Raw genomic sequence first — 14,532 nt, 5'->3', positions numbered from 1 at the left:
GCTGAGCTCAGCGATTTTCAGATGAAACCTTCGCGTGTCCCGATCCTCCTGAGACTGAAAACGCCCCGCAACACACACACACAACCACTCGTTCAAAGTTCAAAACTGTTTTTGTGCTACCTTCCTCCAGCAACGAACTAAGTCATGCGTACTGCAAGTGTGTGATGAGGTGGCTTACGCTATGAAGAGGATTGCTAGTAGCGCCGTTGACCCCACTTCCAGGGTAGTTTAGGCCCGCCCTTTGGGAATCCCTCAGGGCAGCGATCTGCTGCTCGGCAGCCTGAGTCTGCAGCTGAAGGCGGTGGACGTGGCCGGCCCCAGGGATTTATCCAAAACACTAACCGCTCTGTCTTTCAGCTTGATCTCATCCATCTGGATGTACAAACGGGGAGCGCTCAGGCAGGCGGGCAAACTCATTTGCCAGAATTGTGACAAAAACAAAGAGAGCAACCGGCCAATTTTTATCTTGAATCGACTAGAACACCATTGCTGTGACAAAAGCGAAGCGAGCAACCGGACGTTTTCTTCTTGTGAAATAGAATAGAATAGAATGCCTTAGGTGTCATTGCACTGCAGGTATACAACGAAATTGGGAACATAGCCACGCACCGCGCATCTGATCAGTCCTACCAGTCGGCGGATCTCCCTCTCGCAGTCTCTCTTGGTTCGGCTCAGCTCCTCCCGATGCTGGTGATGAGCCGATCGGAGCTCGGCCGCTCGGGACTGCCAGGCCTGCTGGGCCGCTGCCAGGGCTTCTTCCGCGCTCCTGGTGGAGGCGACACCGCTCGGTCTCCCGACACCGCCGCGTCTCCTCCACTTCCGCCAGCAAAGCGCCCCCGCTCCTCACCTGAGCAGACATTGCGCCACATCGGGCCGTTGAGACCGCAACGGAGCGCCGCGACGCTTACTGAGGACAAGCTACACAATACGGTAGCGGCCGCATCGGAGCCCGACGTGGCGTGCGGATAGTCAGACACGGATTGAGCGGATCACCTTGTCCATGGAGCCGTCCCTCAGGCTGAGGACCAAGGCATTCAGTCGCTGGATCTCTCCATCTTTGATTTTGATCACTCTCATCAGCTCCATTTCATGCTGCCGCAGTAATGTCTCCCTGGTAACGGCTAACTCTTTCTGCTTCTCCTCATGGAGTTTGCTTTTGAGTTCCGTCATGGCGGCGGTGGCACGGTGGTGCTCCGCCCGCAGGTCCTGACTTCTCTCTCTCTCCAGACAGCTGACCTGACATGACTTAGACAAACTTTATTGTCATCTTGTCTGCACATGGTGCATACAAAACGAAATTTCGTTGCACACGGCTTACAACAAAGTAGTGATATTGCAGTTGAATAGAAGTAACATATCCTATGAAAATATATATATACATATACTGTATATATATATATATTACAAATAAGTATAAAGTGCAGCAGTGCTAATTATGCAATAGTGCAAGTAGGCAAAACAGTATTCAAGAGTGTGCAGAGGAATGCTAAACCATGTATTAAACTTCTATTTAAAGGGTTTACACAAGTTCAGTAAAGTTGGTAGTGCGAGATAGTGCAAGATAGAGGTCCGTAGTGTCATAAAGTACAGTTCTGTGAATGTGTGATGCAGAGTTCAGTTTAGAGCTCAACAGTTCTAATGTTCAACAGTCTGATGACAGCAGGGAAAAAGCTGTTGCAGAACCTGGTGGACCTGCAGCGGATTGTGCGAAACCTCTTCCCAGAGGGCAGCAGGGAGAACAGTCCATGGTGGGGGTGTGATGGGTCATTGTTGATGTTACGGGCACGGGACATGCAGCGCTGAGATGAAATGTCCTGAATGGAGGGAAGAGGAGCCCCTATGATCCTCTCTGCTGTCCTCACCACTCTCCTCATGTTCTTCCAATCGGAGGCGGTGCAGCCTCCACACCACACAGAGAGTCAGCTTGTCAGAATGCTCTCTATGGTGCTCCTGTAGAACGTCCTCATGATGGGTGGGGGCAGGTGGGCTCTCCTCATCCTCCGCAGGAAGTACAAGCGCTTCTGTGCCCTCTTGATCAGTGCCGTAGTGTTCATAGTCCAGGTGAGGTCTTCTGTGATGTGGACCCCCAGGAATTTGGTGCTGCTGACCACCTCCACAGCTGAGCTGTTGATGATCAGTGGAGCGTGGTGAGGCTGGTTTTTCCTGAAGTCGACGATGATCTCCTTCATCTTCTCCACATTCAGGATCAGGCTGTTGTCTCTGCACCAGCCCACCAGCTGCTCCACCTCCTCTCTGTAGTCCAGGTCGTTGTTGTCTCTGATGAGCCCCACCGCCGTTGTGTCGTCTGCGAACTTCACGATGTGATTGGTGGTGAACCTGGGGACGCAGTCGTGTGTCATCAGGGTGAACAGCAGGGGGCTCAGGACGCAGCCCTGAGGGGAGCCTGTGCTGAGGGTGATGACATCAGAGGTGTTCTGTCCGACCCGGACTGACTGAGGTCTGTTGGTGAGGAAGTCTAGCAGCCAGTTGCGAAGGGGGGTGTTGAAGCCCAGGTGTTCCAATTTTCCTACTAGATGCTGTGGGATGATGGTGTTAAACGCTGAGCTGAAGTCCAGGAACAGCATCCGAACATGGGTGTTCTTCTCCTTGTTGTTTCTCAGAAACGAGCCGGTCCCATCCAGGCGTAATCGGAGACAATGAAACCCGAAGTGGTTAAGGTTTGTCTTTTAATGCAGGATGCTTGGTCTCCATGTGCCGAAGCAGTTTTGAAGGCTTCATTGGCTCGCTCGCTAGTTTCAGGGGTGATTGTGTCTATAAAATGCAAAATGTTGGGTCACCTCACGGCTTACGGCCATACTACCCTGAGAACGCCCGATCTCGTCCGATCTCGGAAGCTAAGCAGGGTCGGGCCTGGTTAGTACTTGGATGGGAGACCGCCTGGGAGTACCAGGTGCTGTAAGCTTTTTCTTTTTCTTATGTGCACTTCAATCGTTTAAGAAGCTATTTTTTACAACACCCATCACGAATGGCATCCGGAAACAGCAAGCCTAATTTAAACTCCGACATTGAAACTATAACACGAGTTTGAAAGCTATATTATGTGGTGACATCCACAGCATTGTAGTTAAATTTTTTACCGCTAGAGAGCAGACTATGTACAGTGAGCATGGCTCCCTGTGAACTCAAAGCAGCAGGCTTGACTTGTAAAAGAACCCAACACAACACTTCCATGAAGTGTTTTTAAACTTTTCAAGGCATTTATTTTGATTCAGCAAAATGCAGGTCGCAACGGCAAATTCGTGCTACCGCATAAAAAGCTGTCAATAACTTTTCATGATAGCCATGTTTCCAGAAAACACCAAAAGCCTTGGAAGAAAGACTGTTTCGGCCCTGGTTGTAAAAAAAAACAAAAAAAAACAAAAGGGAAGGGTGACCGTCCGGGAATACCAGGTGCTGAAAGCCTTTTTTTTTTTTTTTTTCCCACGTCAATTGTGAAAGGAAACTTTTACCACAGCCATCAAGTCCCGCCGCTGCTTGGCATGGTTTCAGGGGCGATTGTGTCTATAAAATGAAAAATTCTGAGCGGTCTCACGGCTTACGGCCATACTACCCTGAGAGCGCCCGATCTCGTCCGATCTCGGAGGCTAAGCAGGGTCGGGCCTGGTTAGTACTTGGATGGGAGACCGCCTGGGAATACCAGTTACCGTAAGCTTTTTTTTTTTTTTTTTTTCTTATGTGCACTTCAATCGTTTAAGCCAAGAACTTTTTACAGCACCCGTCAAGAATGGCATTCGGAAACTGCAAGCCTAGTTTGAACTCCGACACTGAAACTACAACACGAGTTTAAAACCTACATTGTGTGGCGACAGCCATAGCATTGCAGTTCACGTTTTTACCGCTAGAGGACAGACTATGTACAGTGAATAAAGAGCATGGCTCCCTGTGAACTCAAAGCAGCAGTCTTTACTTGTAAAAGATCCCAGCACAACACATTGTGCTTCCATGTAGTGTTTTTACCTTTTTCATGACATTTATTTTGATACAGCCAAATGCAGGTTTTGTGCACTTCACTTTTCCGTTGGGCATTCGCGTAGAACCCTATTCCAGTTACGGCCAGATTCTTTTAGACTAGTGGTCCCCAAACTTTCTTGCGCCACGGACCGGCTACGCGTCAGAAATATTTTTGCGGACCTGCCTTTATATATATAAATAAACAATAAATCTATATAGGCGCACTGGGTAGCACGTCCGCCTCACAGTTAGGAGGGTGCGGGTTCGATTCCACCTCCGGCCCTCCCTGTGTGGAGTTTGCATGTTCTCCCCGGGCCCGCGTGGGTTTTCTCCGGGCACTCCGGTTTCCTCCCACATTCCAAAAACATGCTTGGTAGGCCGATTGAAGACTCCAAATTGTCCCTAGGTGTGAGTGTGAGTGCGATTGGTTGTCTGTCTCTGTGTGCCCTGCGATTGGCTGGCAACCAGTTCAGGGTGTCCCCCGCCTACTGCCCGATGACGGCTGGGATAGGCTCCAGCACGCCCGCGACCCCCGTGGGGACTAAGCGGTTCAGAAAATGGATGGATGGATGGATGGATAAATCTATATAAATAAATACTACATTTATAATAAATATATATAAATAGGATTAAATAAAATGATACGACTGGCATAAAAACAAATATAAACCACATAAAAATAAAAGTCACCATTACGTTGAATTATTTGGAGCACCGAGCTTGTTTCTCAGAAACGAGCCGGTCCCATCCAGGCGTAATCGGAGACAATGAAACCCAAAGTGGTTAAGGTTTGTCTTTTAATGCAGGATGCTTGGTCTCCATGTGCCGAAGCAGTTTTGAAGGCTTCATTGGCTTGCTCGCTAGTTTCAGGGGCGATTGTGTCTATAAAATGCAAAATGTTGGGTCACCTCACGGCTTACGGCCATACTACCCTGAGAACGCCTGATCTCGTCTGATCTCGGAAGCTAAGCAGGGTCGGGCCTGGTCAGTACTTGGATGGGAGACTGCCTGGGAATACCAGGTGCTGTAAGCTTTTTCTTTTTCTTATGTGCACTTCAAGCTCTTTTTTTTTTTTTTCTTATGTGCACTTCAATCGTTTAAGCCAAGAACTTTTTACAGCACCCATCACGAATGGCATTCGGAAACTGCAAGCCTAGTTTGAACTCCGACACTGAAACTACAACACGAGTTCAAAACCTCTATGTACAGTGAATAAAGAGCATGGCTCCCTGTGAACTCAAAGCAGCAGTCTTTACTTGTAAAAGAACCCAGCACAACACATTGCGCTTCCATGTAGTGTTTTTACCTTTTTCATGACATTTATTTTGATACAGCCAAATGCAGGTTTTGTGCACTTCACTTTTCCGTTGGGCATTCGCGTAGAACCCTATTCCAGTTACGGCCAGATTCTTTTAGACTAGTGGTCCCCAACCTTTCTTGCGCCACGGACCGGCTACGCGTCAGAAATATTTTTGCGGACCTGCCTTTATATATATAAATAAACAATAAATCTATATAAATAAATACTACATTTATAATAAGTATATATACCGTATATGCCGGTGTATTGGTCGACCTTTTTCGATCCAAAATCGACCGAAAAAAATCGACCTCGACTTATACACCGAGTCATAAAATTTAACTTCGTATTCATCGCTTCAAATGTGATGGTAACCAAGGCCGTTTCTCATGCATCTCATTGTGCGTTGCACTTAGAAAATTTGAACCGGGCGGCGTGCGCGAGTGCGCGGCCCGCTGGAAGTCGAATGAGGCGCCGCGACCACCTCCGCGGTGCTTATAAACAGCCGATCCGCTCGGCGGGGGCTATTTTCGGCCACTTGGCTCGTGCGCACGGCCTCCCGGATGTGCCGGGCGGGTGCGCGAGCTCGCCGCCCGCCGGAAGTCGAATGAGGCGCCGCGACCACCTCCGCGGTGCTTATAAACAGCCGATCCGCTCGGCGGGGGCTATTTTCGGCCACTTGGCTCGTGCGCACGGCCTCCCGGATGTGCCGGGCGGGTGCGCGAGCTCGCCGGCCGCTGGAAGTCGAATGAGGCGCCGCGACCACCTCCGCGGTGCTTATAAACAGCCGATCCGCTCGGCGGGGGCTATTTTCGGCCACTTGGCTCGTGCGCACGGCCTCCCGGATGTGCCGGGCGGGTGCGCGAGCTCGCCGGCCGCTGGAAGTCGAATGAGGCGCCGCGACCACCTCCGCGGTGCTTATAAACAGCCGATCCGCTCGGCGGGGGCTATTTTCGGCCACTTGGCTCGTGTGTGGTATATGGTTTTTGCTGCTTCGCTGGTCTTCAAAAAACACTCGGTGATCGGTGGCTGTTTCCCGACGAATGAGCACTTCAGGGACCCACGGCTGATTGGGAAAAGATTTTATTCAACCAATGTCAGAGTGAAGTCTTTCCAAAAAGTTGAGTGGCACAAGGCATGGATGTCAAAAAGCCCCCTCCCCCCAAAAGGGGGAGAGAGCGAGAGCGAGCGAACCCGCGCTAGAGCGAGCCCTGGAACCAACGAACGACCCCTGCTCGAACGAGAGACAACGAACCCCCCCTCTTGTCAGGCCCGTAGCTTTTATACCTGACAAGAAGCTGATGTCACGGCTTGGGGTAACAGCTGTAGTTTTCAATCTACTAGTTTACTTCAGTCCTAAAAAGGAGATCTTGACCAGCGCTGTTGGTGATGGACAACAACAGCCACTTTACCTTATTATAGGATTGCACACATTGCTGAAACTGAATTCTCCCTGGTCACGGACAACTGGCCCTTCTGTCTTCTACCAAGTACTTATACACTACTGAAACTAAAGCTTCTCTGTACAGCAAATATAGTTTGATAGTCTTACTGCTACTAGTGGATCATCTAGTCTAGTGCAACATACAGATACGCATAAAGTTCAAAATTCACTTCATTCCCCCCTTCGGGACGTTACAAATGTCCCGAAAACAGTTTAACAAAAGATGACATCAGTAAACAACCAAAAAATCTTCTCCCAACCAAATTTTTTATGGTCACGTCTACAATTTGGCCTATACCTGCACAGCCTAAATTATGCTCGAGGCATGCTACTTAAGGTTACTTTAACTAGGAAAGCTCAAACTATTTAGTTAGCCAATTGCTCCTTGACAACAGTCTGAGGCCTCTCAGGAACCACAAGTAAAGAGAATTGAAGTCCACATTATACAGACGACGGTACCACCCCCCTTAGGTAATACCCTTACAACGGTGACAAATTGCGAAGTAATAAATTTGGTGTGGCCCGTTAGAAGCACCAAAAAGTTGCCGGCCCTTCCTCAAGAAAAAACCTCACCAGTCTAATGACAAGGAAAAAGAGGAAGGCCCTTTCTACCATCCCCAGTGGTTCCCCTCACCTGGTGTCACCCAGGTGTAAGGAGCCCTGGCACATTACAATCCACAAAACAGTATGAGCTCACAAAACAGTATGGAAATGAAATGACATATCCACCGACCGCTAAACAGTCAAACTGCATTAACATGATGTTAATATGTGATGAATTAAAGTAATGCAGGATGTGGTCATTTGATAAAGTAATGAAGGACATAATATTGACGCAATATCACAGCATACTGCAAAGTTGAAACGCTCTTAGTTTTGCCCCCCTTGCATATATATGTTTCTGTCGATGCAAGTCCAGTCCACTGAATGCTCAGTAGTGAATCGCGCTGGGATCACTGCCCAGGGCCTGCTGTCCATCCAAGATCTTTATGTCCACTTCATCGTCCTCAGAGTCTCCTCCCAGGCCCCGGTCAGCGTCCAGGAGTTCTGCGATAATTGGTAGCTACTGCCAGTATTGAACAATGACAACAGCACAAAACCTTGAGTTGCAATGAAAAAAGTAGCAATGCCCAGCGTAGGCCGGAAGTCCTCCTGCCCCCCTTTGGTCACTCCTCGTAAACGACATCTCCATAAGCAGTCGTCAGCAAACAAATTCTTCTCCTCTGGGGCTGTTTGGGGCACGGGGACGATTGGTGGTCATCGTCTCATCGAAGTACTCAATAGAACCTCCGAGCGTTCCCGGCATCTACTCCTATGATCCAGAGGCCCACGTGATCCTTAAAACACACAAACAGACAAACAAACACTCCTCCTGGGGAGTGTCTCGTCTTGCTGTCAGTCTCGCAAGAATTTTCCTGTAGCAGAGTAACTGCTAGCCGTTCAAGTTAGCCTTTCCTGCTGCAGACAGTGGTCTGAAGTCCTGTCAATCACGTCTCGGCAATCACTCTTTCCCAGTCCAAATACTAATTTTCTCTCCAAATTTCGTCTTTGATTTAGGTTTTTCTCAATATCGTCAAATTGGTACCAGTCTCGTCAGTTTTGTCCAACCAATTTGTGTATGTACCTTATCTTCGTCGAAATGTGTTCTTAAATACTTTCCCTTTAATAGCAGCTTTAATGCATTCATGTGTTAAGAAATTTTCCCTATTCCTTGTTTCTGATCTAGTTTCCTATTTTATTTAATTACCTTCCAAACATTTGTTGTCTATTGTGCTGCAGTCCAATCCCTATTAGCTTTATGATTTGTCATCATTCATGCTTTTCCGTTGATAGACCTTAACCCTTACTGTCGCTAGATTGTTACCACGCTTTGCTTCCATTCCAGATTGTTATCTCCCATTAACTTTGCTTTCGAGATGCTTCTTCTGCTCCTTCCATCACTGCCTGTTGAATTCCGGCACGTCCTGTTAAAGCCTCAAAAACAAGTGAATCCGAAAAAACATTGAATGTCACAATTAAATTTTATATCTACTTACTCATTCAAACGTAACCCCACCCCCCTTTGACACATTCACCCAATGTGTCATTAGGCATCCAAAAAGGAACCGGCAAATGTCCTACCACATCATCATATGTCTTGCAGCCAGTCCTGTCGAACCTTGAACTCATCCAGGACTGTCATCCCCAAGTTCCTGAAAATTGACTGTGCACCTCACACTCGGCAATACCAACAACGGACACTTGTACTCACAAAACTACACAGGCATCGAGTATCTACTAAATGAAAATAGATACACAATGAATCATGGCGCACGGGGATTCCGTCCTGAAAATCATCAATCATCATAAAAATCAAAAGGGTTAGGGTTAACATTTTCACGTGAATTCAACATAAACTTTCCAAGACTGCAATCGACAGCCTGCAAAGTAATACAAGTTATAAAACAACCAGCAATCTGCTCCTCGGCTGGCGGTTGATGCTGCAATAAGTCAAGTGACACACAGAAACAAAGCAAAGCTCGCACTTGCCACAAGCAAGCTTAAGTTTCAAATGTATGCTTGTCATCTACGTAGTCTGTCACCCTGTCGGGTGAGTCCAGGTTTGTCATGTCATATCGTCCATCGTCCTAATGTTTGATATTAGTCCTGTCTTGTCCATTCGTGTTGCTGAATTCGGCCTTCTCCATGAACTATTTTGCTGTTCATGCTGCCTCTGATTAACCATCAGCTGTTAGTCATCACTCTTGGGTGTTCCCGTCTCAGGTGAGAGGAATCTTACCCTCCACTGTGACCCTTTCATACCAACTCCAAAATACTTTGGCCTTTCACACTGCTCCCGACACACTCATTCCTAACCGCACAAATGCCACTCCATTTGTTTCTATCACTCATACCACAACAAACAAATTTAGTATGTGTAAGTGAGCAGGCAATCAGTGAATACTAACAGTAACCCTTCATTTCCGGATGTTCTTCCCAATTAAATATTTCCTACATTCGTACCTCACCTTTACCGTAAAATTGCCAAATAAATGCCTAAAAAATTCAGTCATTTACACTGTTGAGCATGTTCATAGGTGAGCATGGGGGAAGAAGTAGCCTCAGCTGGTCCCTAAATAATTTTGTCCTAATCCATCGTTCTGATCGAGCAGCCGGGTAAAGATACTCCAACAGTCTACTTTACCACGTTATGTTCACTTTGCCATATTAAGGCATTTGTTATTCGAGTTCTATCACATTTGTCATCGCGTTCACTATCACTTGGTGTGACTCTTAGCAGTATTAGTAGTAGCAGTATTATTCTTAACTGTCAACAGGTTTCATGGGTGTTATTCCTTGATTTTATCGAACTTGTTTGACACCAGAATTTCCCTGTGAGGTGTGATTAACTTCTAATTTATTACTTAGCTCCATTGAACAATCTAATCACCTCTTGACTGCATCCTAGTGGGTCCTAATGCCCTATTTTCCCTTCTCCAAAGTGTCAATGACCAAATGTCTAATCGTTAAGTTGGATGGGCTAAATGTGATTCTACTCTTATTTCTTACAGTGTTAGCCTATCTGTTTTATCCAAATTTAATCTCTGACTCTGATGCTTTTTCCTTTTTCTGTAACACTACACATTTTGCTCCTTATTTCTTTATACGTCTTTATTTATCAAGACTCCTCAGTGGTGTCAAACTCAGTGCTCAAGCAAGCTTCCCTCCACTCTGACCCAAGCTCCACCAGTTTTGATGACATCTCAGCAGCTTGATGCATCTTTCAGGTCTCATGTGTCTTTCGCCGCACCTCATTGTCAAGTTGTTGTCTTTGGTTGTAGTCTCAGAGTCAACTCATCTCTCACTCTTGGATGAGTCCATTTTCAACTGAGTCCATTCTTATCTTGTAAGTTCCTTCACTCTTTGTAGTTTTGCGTCCGAGTGTTGTGCTCCCCCCAGCACAAATATAGTCCTTCTTTGCTCTTGCGAAGGTCAAAGGTGCCTCAGAGCCATGCACCGTTTTCTTGTTGTTCTCAGCTGTCGGTGGAGTCTCGGGATCGAGTTTCAGAGTAACTGCTGACCACTGGACGAGACAGACTGGGGTACCAAATTTAAATATCATCTCCCAATATGCCATTAATTTCATAGTGCCTTTTGTTAATCAAACTTCAAATTCTACTATTCTTGACAATGTAATACACTTGAGAAAGACGGCGCCTTTCCTTCCTGAGCTCTCGGATGTATTGTGATGGACCTCATTTGAGCCATTTTAAATTTGCAGATTACCCCAAACTTAAATTGCCAGTCTTAACTGTGATTCCTCTCGATTATACTGCAATTTCCAGAAGCTCATTCTATTTTCAGGCTACATTCTATCGTTTGTTTTTCCTAACTTTGATTTTATGCCATCCTCTTTATTACCTTTCCTGATTTGAGCCCTCAATTTCTGATAAAGTTTCCAAATTGTGCATAGCATCATCTCCATTTTGACCTAAGTATTACTGGTGTTGTGCTCACTTTACAGATATTACCGAACTATCTTGAATCTTTCATTCACTGCCACGACATTGAAGGCCATTTCTCAGCTGTTCACTTTCCCCATGCTCATGTTATTCGAATTTAGGATGTGGTTCTCATTTGAATTTCTCACTTTTGGACCTCTAAATTGCTCCTATCGTTAATTTATTTGTACCGAGTAGACTTTTACAAGGGTATTAAGAGAACCAACAGATTACTTCCAAATCCAATATCTCCTCGTTGGCATCTCCTTCTCTATTTTGGACTTACGGCTTTTGACCTGTGAGTCTTGTTACATAGGCGCTGGTCGCCCTTGTCGAGCCAAAATTTATGAGCAGGCTCTCCGTGAATACGATTCAGTTCTATGTCTAAATCCAGAGAATTCCTTTAATTCTAGCTGGCGCTGTGGCCCTCACTTGATACCTCTCTTGCGCTCATAAATTAGTCTTCACCTGTTAGACTGCTGTTAAACATTCATTCTAAGTTCAGTCTGTGTCTCTTTGTCCTGGAGCCAATGGATGTATCCGCTGTGTCGGGTTCTTTATGTAAACAGAAAATCTGAAATGTTAATGAGAGTCGCAAAGAAACAAAGCCGTAGCAATAACTTGTTTTCAATTTTCTCATCTTTTCAACAATTTAAATTAACAAGTTGTGGTTGTCTTTAAACAATTTCCCATTTTCCTCAGAATGCTAAAAGGAGCATCAGCTGGCTCTAGTTATTTACGAGCGGACCACACTCCTCTCGACATACCTACATACTCATCTATATTGGTGTCGTATTGATTAACATACGCATGTTTCTTGTTTCTCTTGTTAGACAGCTATGGGACATTAATTATCATGGGTTGCAGTTAGCTCAGGACCTAACTTTCTACTGTTGGTCATGCATTCCTTTGCCCCTCTCGCTACCAGCAAGGTAGACCCCTAAAATGGGCATAACTCCGGCCCTGCACGCGGCCCCGACGCCGGCCGAGCGGGGAGGGCCCAGCCCTGAAACATGGTGAGCAGATACAGGTTGGCCACCCTGCCGCCCCCGGCGCTGGGTCCCCCTCCCGCACGCGCAGCGCAGGCGGGCACGCGCTCCAGAGCACCGAGAAGCTCACCATTTAGCTTTTTTCTTTTTGCCTCTCCAAGCACGCTCACCCACACGCATTCAAGAGCAAACACCCACACTTACTCACGATCGCGCACACGCGCACACACGCACGCTCACATACACACACCCATGGGTACACACACACACACACACATATAGAATCTTGCACGTCTCCGCACGCGCACTCACAAACAGACGCCATTGAGCGACAGACGCTCACGCACAAACACAGAAGACAGAGCAGGATTCGAATCCATTCCACGTTTTGCTGTTTGCCTACTGCGGCTATGCAGTCTGGTTTTTAACAGTGCAGATATGCACTGACAAATACGCACGTCTTACTTAACTTTCGTTTCGTTTCGTTTCTAATAGCGCTTTATATTTTCCCCTTTATTTTCTGCAGAATTTAACTTAAGTGTGCACACAAATTACTTTTCCATCATGGTATACCAATCCTTGCACTCCGAGGCCTCATTGCCACGTTTTCCCTCTTTCACACAGAGGGTTCTCTATACACACACAATGCCGTCCAGCACCTATTTCCCAAACGCGGTCTGTACAGGCTCAAATTTATCAAACTTTGACAGACGTGCATGCTATTATAATACGTCCCCATAGAGGAATCGAACCGCAAGCAGATCGTATCAGCTCAATCAATATTCAAAAACCGCCAGTCCTTCGTTTTACCTGGGGGCCTCTTACACCAGCATTTAAATTGACAAGCCTTATAACTCACATACACCTCTAATTCGATCAGTGCCCAAACGACGTGGCTTCGCGCGCATCATTCTCTTCGGCCCACAGGTCGCTAACCTGGCCGGATATTTCTCCATCCACTCACTCTCACGGTACGGATGCCAAGGTTGCGCTCGTTCCTATTAGCCAAACGCGGTCAACGCAACCTCCCTTTTTCGTTGGACTTTGGCAGAGACTAGCACAACCGCCGAACATCTCGACAATCGCACTTGGCGCTTGCAGTGTCCCGGCTATGTCCCAGGAATTTTCAGCCTCTGGGGGCGAGGCGGATGTGATTTATCTCTTGTCACAACATAGTTCAATCGTACCTGTGTTTCCGCCACAATCACACAGCTAAAATTTCGATCCTCCGCGGGACCATTGAAACGACTAATTTCCACGTCCACGTTTTATGGGACTTCCTACTATTTACTTCTCGTGACAGCCGACCAGCGTTGTTCTTGACAACGTGCCCTGTTTCACATTCGCTCTCCCTGGAGCGTTTTTAATTCGTTTATCATTCTCACAAGACATGCCATTCACTCGTGCAATCCCCAAAACGTTTTGTTACTGTTCCCTTTTTATTTATTGTTTTTTATTTATTTTCCTGTTTTTTTTATTTTACTTTTCTTTCGCTGTCTCTATTTGGGGCCACTCCCCCTTCAAAAGTCGCATTATGACGGCTTTTGACTAGGAGAGACAACATTCCCTGGAGCCAGCCGTGGCCCCATCAGATCCGTTTAACTGCCCTCCGTGTGGGGGACAACGCTCCCTCCCCCCCTTTCCAAGAGCGAGCATGCTGCGGCGACTTTGAGTGCAAGCAACTCACCTCAAAACAGGTCGTCGGCTGGCCGCTGGATGCTCACGGAGAGAGCGGGCGGGGCGGTCCCCCTGGAGAACACGAATCCTGTTCGTGACGCCAAAAATGTGGTATATGGTTTTTGCTGCTTCGCTGGTCTTCAAAAAACACTCGGTGATCGGTGGCTGTTTCCCGACGAATGAGCACTTCAGGGACCCACGGCTGATTGGGAAAAGATTTTATTCAACCAATGTCAGAGTGAAGTCTTTCCAAAAAGTTGAGTGGCACAAGGCATGGATGTCAAAAAGCCCCCTCCCCCCAAAAGGGGGAGAGAGCGAGAGCGAGCGAACCCGCGCTAGAGCGAGCCCTGGAACCAACGAACGACCCCTGCTCGAACGAGAGACAACGAACCCCCCCTCTTGTCAGGCCCGTAGCTTTTATACCTGACAAGAAGCTGATGTCACGGCTTGGGGTAACAGCTGTAGTTTTCAATCTACTAGTTTACTTCAGTCCTAAAAAGGAGATCTTGACCAGCGCTGTTGGTGATGGACAACAACAGCCACTTTACCTTATTATAGGATTGCACACATTGCTGAAACTGAATTCTCCCTGGTCACGGACAACTGGCCCTTCTGTCTTCTACCAAGTACTTATACACTACTGAAACTAAAGCTTCTCTGTACAGCAAA

At 46.9% G+C, this 14,532-nt stretch overlaps 3 non-coding genes across 3 annotated transcripts; all 3 read left to right on the top strand.

Annotated features, from left to right (window-relative positions):
- The first annotated feature begins 2,804 nt into the window (after nt 1-2,804).
- LOC125990749 (5S ribosomal RNA) lies at nt 2,805-2,923 on the top strand. Its single transcript, XR_007489077.1, has one exon. It is a non-coding gene; the product is annotated as a 5S ribosomal RNA (ribosomal RNA).
- A 631-nt stretch (nt 2,924-3,554) lies between these two features.
- Nucleotides 3,555-3,673, top strand: LOC125990747 (5S ribosomal RNA). The gene has a single exon (XR_007489075.1). It is a non-coding gene; the product is annotated as a 5S ribosomal RNA (ribosomal RNA).
- A 1,213-nt stretch (nt 3,674-4,886) lies between these two features.
- Nucleotides 4,887-5,005, top strand: LOC125990746 (5S ribosomal RNA). The gene has a single exon (XR_007489074.1). It is a non-coding gene; the product is annotated as a 5S ribosomal RNA (ribosomal RNA).
- The last annotated feature ends 9,527 nt before the right edge of the window (nt 5,006-14,532 follow it).

The sequence above is a fragment of the Syngnathus scovelli genome, chromosome 20 (genome assembly GCF_024217435.2).
Source record: "Syngnathus scovelli strain Florida chromosome 20, RoL_Ssco_1.2, whole genome shotgun sequence".
In the NCBI taxonomy this organism is placed as follows: domain Eukaryota; kingdom Metazoa; phylum Chordata; class Actinopteri; order Syngnathiformes; family Syngnathidae; genus Syngnathus; species Syngnathus scovelli.
Note: the sequence above shows the minus strand (reverse complement) of the source record. Positions and strands in the feature narration are given on the sequence as shown.